The sequence below is a fragment of the Miniopterus natalensis genome, chromosome 3 (genome assembly GCF_054644295.1).
Source record: "Miniopterus natalensis isolate mMinNat1 chromosome 3, mMinNat1.hap1, whole genome shotgun sequence".
Classification (NCBI taxonomy): Eukaryota; Metazoa; Chordata; class Mammalia; order Chiroptera; family Miniopteridae; genus Miniopterus; species Miniopterus natalensis.
Genome location: NC_142083.1, coordinates 60,367,042 through 60,375,352, shown reverse-complemented (window position 1 = coordinate 60,375,352; position 8,311 = coordinate 60,367,042). Strand labels below are relative to the sequence as shown.

Sequence of the window (8,311 nt, the reverse complement as noted above, 5' to 3'; positions counted from 1 at the left end):
TTCATCAATGTGTGAACGTCATAGAGTGCGCTTACACAAAACTTGATGATGTGCCTCCTACAGACTTATGGTATATTGTACAGCCTGTTGCTACTAGGCTATGTTAATGTACTGAATATTGTGGACAGTTCTACACAATGGTATTTGTATTATCTAAACATAGAAAAGGTAGAGTAAAAATATGGTATAAAAGATAAAAAGTGGTCCACCTGTGCAAGGTACTTACACAAATGGAGCTTACAGAACTGGGAGTTGTTCCGGTGAGTCAGTGAGTGAGTAGGAGTGAATGCGAAGGGATGGGACATTACTGTACACTACTGTAGATTTAATAAACACTTAGAGTACATTTAATCTACACTAAATTTATAACATAACATGAGGTTAAATCAAGCACAAGAGAAAATGATACACTCAAAGAGATGTTGTAAGCATGAGTTGTATGAGGCTGCTGTGGGTGTAACATGGCATGTTGTTTACAGCAAATTCTTTTTTTTATAATTAGAAAGAGTACACTTTAACCATAAAAAGATAATATAGTAAATGCATAAATGAGTAGCATAGTTGTTTATTATCACTGACAAGTGCTATGTACTGTACATAATTGTATGTGCTCTACTTTTATACAACTTGTAATGAAGTAGGTTTGTTTAACTTGCATCACCACACACATGTGAGTAATTTGCTATGTTACAGAGTTACAGTGGCTATGATGTCACTAGGTGATTCGGGTTTTTTTGGCTCCATTATCATTTTATGGGACCACCATCATATATGCAGTCTACGTTGATGGAAATGTCATTATGTGACACATGACTGTACAACATATTCTCTTGCCTGTCAACACAATCTCCCACCTCTTCTTTTTCATCAATACAATTTTGTACTTTTTTTCCTGGTAGCTGATGAATTCTTGTCTTCTCTGTCTGCCCTTAAGCGTTAGGAGTTTAGAACTATGTCTTTTAAAGTAGTTCTGGAAGCTCTCATCAAATTTACAAACTAATAATGTCTAACTCTTAGCTCTCTGCATTCTGCAAAGCATATGTGTTTGCTAAGCTATATTAATATTTATCTTCTGGAAAATCATCATGTCTTTGGTGAGGAGGCAAGAAGCCAAGTGCTAGATACAAGTCTTTGAAATGAGGAAAGAATAAAGGTCAGGTCCTGAGGATGTTGATCTGGAGTTAAATCTTGTCCATAAATGACTTCTGTAAACATATCTTTGGCCAGTGGTCATTGGCCTCTTCAGGATTTAGTCTTGTGAGACTATTCCCTGGTCATTAGTTCGTCAGACTGTGTATTCCTACTTACAGAAATCATACAACAGCTATATTTATTATCCACATATCCCAAGTCTTTAAATAAGACCTAAATAGCTGTACCCAACTTAGTAAAGTCGGTGTGACATCATCCAATTTTAGTAAGAAGGAAAGAAAAATTTATACCAACTTAATAACAGTTTAGGAGCTTTTCATTTACAAGAAAATGATTTGAGACCGTAAGTATTTAGTGAGGTCTGGCATTACGTAACTAAGGCCAGAACTGTGCCTAAAACTTTGCTTGTGCAGAATTAATTGAGGGGCATGCTATCTTCCCCCTGACAGAAAATATCTCATTTCCCTCCAAGTCATCTGCACTAATCTGCTTTGTGGCCTCCAATGATGAGAGTCATTTTTTTTTAGTGAAAACAAACAGCATTTTTTAAAAAGCAATTATTTTGTTCTGGGTCCTTCATTGAGTGAGAATAATAATAAAAACATACAAAAGATTCAGCTCATGTCTTCAGGTAAGTTGCCATTATGATTTAAAGCATTTTCTTAGACTCCTTTCCATTCTTTTGGCTGCAGTGGTTAAACCCAACTAAAATTAGCTTAGACCAAAATAAAAATAAAACAATTTGTTGGCTGATTTATACTAACAATGGGAATGACAGCAATTGTCAAAAGTTTCTCCTATCTGTCTTGTTTCTCTCTCTGAGTTGAAATCACCCTTGGACAGCTTTTTTCTTGTGTCTGGAACTGTGGCCATTAGCACACAACAATTTATTACCAAAAAGGATGAGAAGCTTTCTTTAGTGCTGGTTTGTGATAGTCATAGAACTCTGATGGACCCAGCTTAACTCCCGTGGTTGGTGGGGGTGTTAGGATAAAAGCCTGTTGCTGGAACTACTGAGATGGGGTACCAGAGAAGTTTCCCCAAACAAGGGGAGTATTGTTATCATCTGAGTACTTATAATACAATATATACCCTCCAGCCTCTTCTAATCCCCATAAATTGTTGCTCTTTGTCAGATTTTTGGAAAGTATTTAAGGCAGACACTAAAACTAAGAGAACCCTTAGCTAATTTACTAATTTGCAACACCATCAAAGGCCCTGATATCTGAAGAGAAAGTTGTTTTCTGTACTAATATCCTTTAATCATTGAATTCTGTACTGAGGAGGTAGAGATTTTAAGGTTTGTTTTAATTTTAGATTCAAAGTGCTGTACCTGAAAACAGTAATGCACACAGTATTTACAGACTTTGTTAATTAAAAAAAGATGATGAAGCTACAACATAATTCATTTCTAATAAGGAATATGTAAAGAAATTGATTTAAAATGATGAGTATTATTCTTATAAAAAATTGCAAGCTTTGATAACCATCATTCAGAATCGTTGCCTGAAACCTAGCTGAATGGAAGACTTACAACTAGGGATTTAAAGAAGCCACACAGAGCCTGGTGATGGACAGAATTTGTTTATGAAAGTGAGTTATTGAGGGAGAAGTTGCAATCATCAGCTGCCACGTCAATAAGAATGATGACTCTGCGATTCAACTACTGAATCCCAACAGGCATATCATTTATTTCAGGGCCTCAGGCATTTGAAGGACAGCAGGTTTCAGTTGCTGAATTTTTCCAGCAGTGACCTCAAGGTGTGGTTGACAACCATCTCAGTTTCTGATGAGGGAAGATACTTTTGCCAGCTATACACTGACCCTCTCACTCCAACTAGGAAAGTTACGCCATAGTCATAGTCCTGGTCCCACCATGTGATCTGATGATCAATATCCAGGAAGACACCGCATGGAAGGTGAGGAGACTGAAATCAACTGCACTGCCATGCGAGCAATCCAGCCAGACTATCAGGTGGTTCAAAGGGAACAAGGAGCTAAAAGGCAAGTTGGAGGTGGAAGAGTGGTCAGACCTACCCATTGTGACTGAAGGTGCCCTAGGAGTGTGATGGGGTCCCAGTGATCTGTCAGGTGGAGCACAGTACCTGTTGCCAGAAACTTGCAGACTCAGCAGAATCTAGAAGTACAGTATAAGCCTCAAGTGCATATTCAGATGACTCACCCTCTACAAGGCCTAACCCCCGCAGGGGATGAGCTTGAGTTAACATGTGAAGCCTTCTGGAAGCCTCAGTGAGTTCTGAAGGACGAGGTTGGCAGAGGGTCACGAGCAGTAAATGTTACAACACAGACTTATGCATTCATAACGCATTGTCCTGTCTCCTCTCCCTTGCTGTAAAGAATGGAATATTTTCCAGGAAATAAAAGAATAATCAGTGGAATAAAAAAAATGCAAGCTTCCTTCCTGAGCCTCCCTTGGGCTTTGTCAGGTGCCAGGAGCTTGGTCCTTGACGCCCTCCTGCTCTCCTGCCCTCTTGTGCAGCACCTCCCTCTCCCAGAAGGGGCTTCCCCAGGTGGAGCTTAGAAAGGGGTTTCAGTGCTCAGGAGAGGCCCCCGGGTCTGCCCAGGGGCAGAGCAGAGTGGTGGGCAGCCAGGGAGTGGCAGGCAGTGGCAGTAGATATGATGGAAGGATTGTATAACTTGGACCCAAGATGGCAGGAATTATTAGAGGCCAAGTTTCCTGGAGTAGATGTTAGTGTAAGTGACTACTCAATAGTGAGTCTTCCAACCAGGGTGTGTACGATGCCCTTGAGTGATAAAGAAGTAGAGGCTTCTAAGAAATAACAGAATGACTAGCGAAACCAGAAAAGCAAAGCTGAGCTATACAAAACTAGTAGGCGAAAGGCACTCCCAGGGAACATAATATTCATGGTTACTTTAAGTTTGCTGGAGGAAATGGGTGAGCCAGGAACCAGCCTTGCAGAAGTGTTCCCCCAGTCGCACGATCCTCAGTGCACCATTCCTTAACTAATCCTGTACCATGGGGGTAGAAGAGCCCCTCTGTGGTTTAGATGGCAGTGCTGCAAAGGAGCGGTTTTCTCTGCCAACCCTGATGTCAGTGATGCTAGCAAAACCGTGGCTTGACACAGAGGAGCTGGCACAGAAGGGAGCTGGCCTCTGCTTCACTTTGGTTTCAGCTCAGCAAAACAGACCCTCCTCTACAGGGTCTACATTCCTGCAGGTCCCAGAAACAGATCTCCATCCCGATGGAGATGGACCCAGCCCGACCTCACAATAGAAAAAATATCTGCACTAGAAAACAGTGAGAATTCTGACTTAGAGAAGAAGGAGGGAAGAATAGATGGTTAGTAAAGAGCCTGGCTGTGATTTGAGATGACAGATTGATGAACAGCAAAAATGCTAGAGAAAGACAAAGAACGATTAAATAGATGTGTGATGAGCAACAAACTCCTTATACAAAAGTCAAAACGAGAGAAGATGGCATGTACAGATAAGAGTATGCAAGACTACTTGAGATTAGGTCACTTTACCGCTATCTGACGTGGGGCCTCTTTTACTGAACAATGGACGGGTGGTTTTGTTTTCCAGCACTTTATCAAGTAACAGGTAAGAATAAATTCACAGAGAGAAGAGAGAGAAAGGCAGTGGAAAATGTTAGCGAAGCAGAAACCTCCTGCCATGGGACATGTGCCTCCAGCAAGCAATGAGCAGAAACAGCAGAAAAGCAAGACCATCTGAGGTGAAAACGAAATGTAACTTTAACAGAACATGAACAAGAAGAAATCTTCAAACTCAGATTAGGTCATCTTCTTAAAAGGAGGAAGCAGAGATGCAGGCAGGGTTAGAAAGGGTCAGAAATCTATATATCAGGGAACTAAAAAAGACACATAATAAAGAGAATTCATAATTAATGTCCATCCAATGCTAAATGACAGATATTTGTTGTTACATTTTTAGTGTAAAGGATATTTCAGTGAAGTGTACAGAACAAAGATACATAGCTGTGAAAATTCACCAGTTAAATAAAAACTGGAGAGATGAGAAAAAGAATTATCACAGGCTATGTAGAGAATGCCAGATTCACAAAGAACTGGGTCATTCCAGAATAGTCAAGCTGTATGATTACTTTTCACTGAACACTGACCCATTTTGTACAGTAATAGGATACTATGATGGAAATCATCTGGAATTCTACAGGAAACAGCACAAATTAATGTTGGAGAGAGAGGCCCCAGGCAATCCATTATCACGCAGACTGTGAGTGCTTTAAAGTATTTCAAATTAAATAAAAACTCCTATCATACACTATAACCTCAAACTAGGTAATATTCTTTTAGTAAAAGGTACAGCATATAGAGACACAAAAATCACAGATTTGGTCTTTCCAAGATCATGGATGATAGCAACAATTCAGTGGATGGCATGGAGCTAACATCACAAGGTGCTAGTCACTTATTGATATTTACCACCAGAGTGTTTGGTGAGAAAGAACCACCAAAGACTTCAAATAAAGTTGACCTCTGGTTTATTGGTGTGATCTTCTACCAGTATCTTTATGGAAAGAAGCTTTTGCAGTAACCAGTCCCCAGCAAGACATTCTATAAGAAAATACCATTCTTAAAGCTACTGAAGCACAGTTTCCCCCAAAGCCAGTAGTAACACCTGAAGCAAAGGTGTTTATTTGAGAATGCTTGGCCTACCAAAAGTAGCTGGCCTATGACCCCCTACTTGCTGCCTCACATCCAAAAGTCGGTCACCACCAGTAGCCCTGTTGAAGCTGCTATCGCATCAAGGGCATTCAATAACAGTTTGTCTAATTGAGACCCGCTCCTAGGCCACCAACTGCTCAACACACACACAGGATGAATGGCATTCGGCAGCAGGTTTGGAGCACAGTGAATCCAAATAGATCTCGTGAAACCTGTAGCAGGGGCTTTTATTTTCTTGCTTTTTTCCCATCCATAGTGCATCACAACATTATCCTGATTGAGGAAAAAAGTTGGATAGTTGGACCAGGTGTTGTAGGAAAGGGTTTCTCCCAAGGTTCCGGCATGAATGGCCACTGCATGTGGCTGTTCTGAGTGAGTAAAAAGAAAAATGAAAAACTGGTTCCTTGTACTGTGAACTTGAAACATACAGATTCGGGGGGGGGGTCCCTGATGCAGTGCTTCAGATGAAGAGTGTGGACTTGAAAATACAGATTGGGCTAGTCCAGTGTCTATATTTAAACTTGTTCTTATTTTTAAATAAAGTTGAGATGACATTTCCTGAAAAGTTTGTAGCACAAATGCTTAACTGGGGATGGTGTTTGACTTCAGAGGCAAGAAGTTGTTATTGTCTGTTAAAGGCACTGGAGTTAGTGTTTTATCTCTAAATAATTTTAATTTTTAAAAACATGCATCCCCCTCCCCCCTTTTTTAATCTTTGAAAGAATACATTTGGTCATAGAGTGAAGCCCATATTAGCAAGTACATGCCAGTGGCCATTCTGCTCAGATGCAGCTCTCTCCCTCGTCTGGTCTCGTGTGTGCAGTTGCTTCCTTCATCTCAGCAGGGAGGCAGCTGAGTAGGAGTGCTGAGATGTGTGGGGCTTTGCCATTAGGCAAAGAATTAAGGTTAGAAGACTGCAGCTTGGGTCTATCTAAGTTTTCAACTATTTCTTCACAATGTGAACACTCAATGATTATCTCTTTTGATTCATTTAAAATGCTATTTAAAAAATCTTCATCTGTCAAAAAAAATGCAAGCTTCTGTAATTTCAGGCATTAATATGAAAAGTCTATTGAATGTGCTCCCTTTAAGAAAAGTTAACTTTTCGAATCCAACTAGTGTGTTGCTTGCATGTCATCTTCCCATTTGCCCAGGGACTCTGAGGGGACACATGAAGAATAGCAAATAGGGAGCACAATGGCAGAGCCCAGTGACACGTCACTCTGCCTCCTCCTCAGTGGTGATATTTGATAAGCTTCTGACTTCTCTCTGCCTTAGCTTCCTCAATTTTAAACCAGCCATCTCTATAGTATGTTTTTAGCAAGGTTATGCTAAGGGTCTGAGGTGAATATTCTTTCTGGTTCCTTGGGAAGCTGTATATTATTGTTTGTTTGTTTTCTAAAAATCTTGGCATTTGCTTTTCCACCTTCCAGAAGATCTAAGATAGGGAACAGGAATGAATTGTTTTTCTCTCTAAGGTAGCTTAAGGCGGGTCAAAGCACCACTTCAAGCATAGGCCAAGAGCCTGCCCATTCTTGCAGGGACCTGCCTGGCAAAAAGCCAGCTTTGGCTCATACAGGAGGAGTGATATTGTTGGTGGCAGGAAAAGGGCACCAGGTGTTAGACCTCAGTTCAGCAAACTCGGTTTTTTTAAATTCTGGCTAAGAGAAGAATTCAGAGCCAAGACTCAAATTATAAGAGAGTTTATTTAGAAAGTCACAGAGGTAGAAGAAGTGAGCTGTAGAAGAAATGGGCTCAGAAAACAAGTTACAACAAAAGAAGGGCCCTTGGAGCTTAGGGAAGAGAGGGAGAGAGATATGCGCCTTGAGGGACAGAAGAGGGAGGAGAGGCATGGGTGTGCTCCTGGGGGGGAGAGAGAGAAAGAGAGAGAGAGAGGGAGGGAGAGAGTGAGAGAGGGAGGGAGAGAGGCTGAGAAAGAGAGAACACCCTAGGGAACGAAAAGGGTGGGGAAAGGCGTAGGCAAGCCCTGCCGTGAGAGCCAGGCTGGGTGCTCCTTCCTGGCTTTTCAGAGGATGATCTCAATAGAATAATCATCAGCTTTTCCCCAGAGTCTCCTCAGGGTTGTGCTCTCCACTGATTGGTCGCCTCCAGTCATTGCAGCTGGTCAGACGTCAGCCATGCTGTGGCTCTGCCTGCTTTTGCTTCTTTTCTGGGCCTGGAGTTGAAACTCAGATAAGGCCTGTGATGTCATCTCAGGGGTTAATGCTTAAGGGTGTTGTCATACAAGGGCTTGTAGTGCTAGGCACCTGGGGCTCTGCACCCTGCTTAAACCCTCTGCTCCTGGCCTGTTGTTCCTACCCTGCTCATGCCTATCTAACTGCCTACTGCAGTATCATCCAAAGATAATCAATCAGAACAGTACTAATTCAGTGCCTAAGCTGTTGTCCTTTAGGATGCCTTGAAGTGGCCCCTGCTCAACAGAGAAGTGGAAGTGTTCTAGCAAACATGCA

At 41.5% G+C, this 8,311-nt stretch overlaps 2 pseudogenes; both read left to right on the top strand.

Moving 5' to 3' along the window:
* Window positions 1–230: 230 nt before the first annotated feature.
* On the top strand, window positions 231–3,508 carry LOC107546483 (cell adhesion molecule 1 pseudogene; annotated as a pseudogene).
* A 281-nt stretch (window positions 3,509–3,789) lies between these two features.
* Window positions 3,790–5,952, top strand: LOC107546484 (serine/threonine-protein kinase tousled-like 2 pseudogene; annotated as a pseudogene).
* Window positions 5,953–8,311: the final 2,359 nt, after the last annotated feature.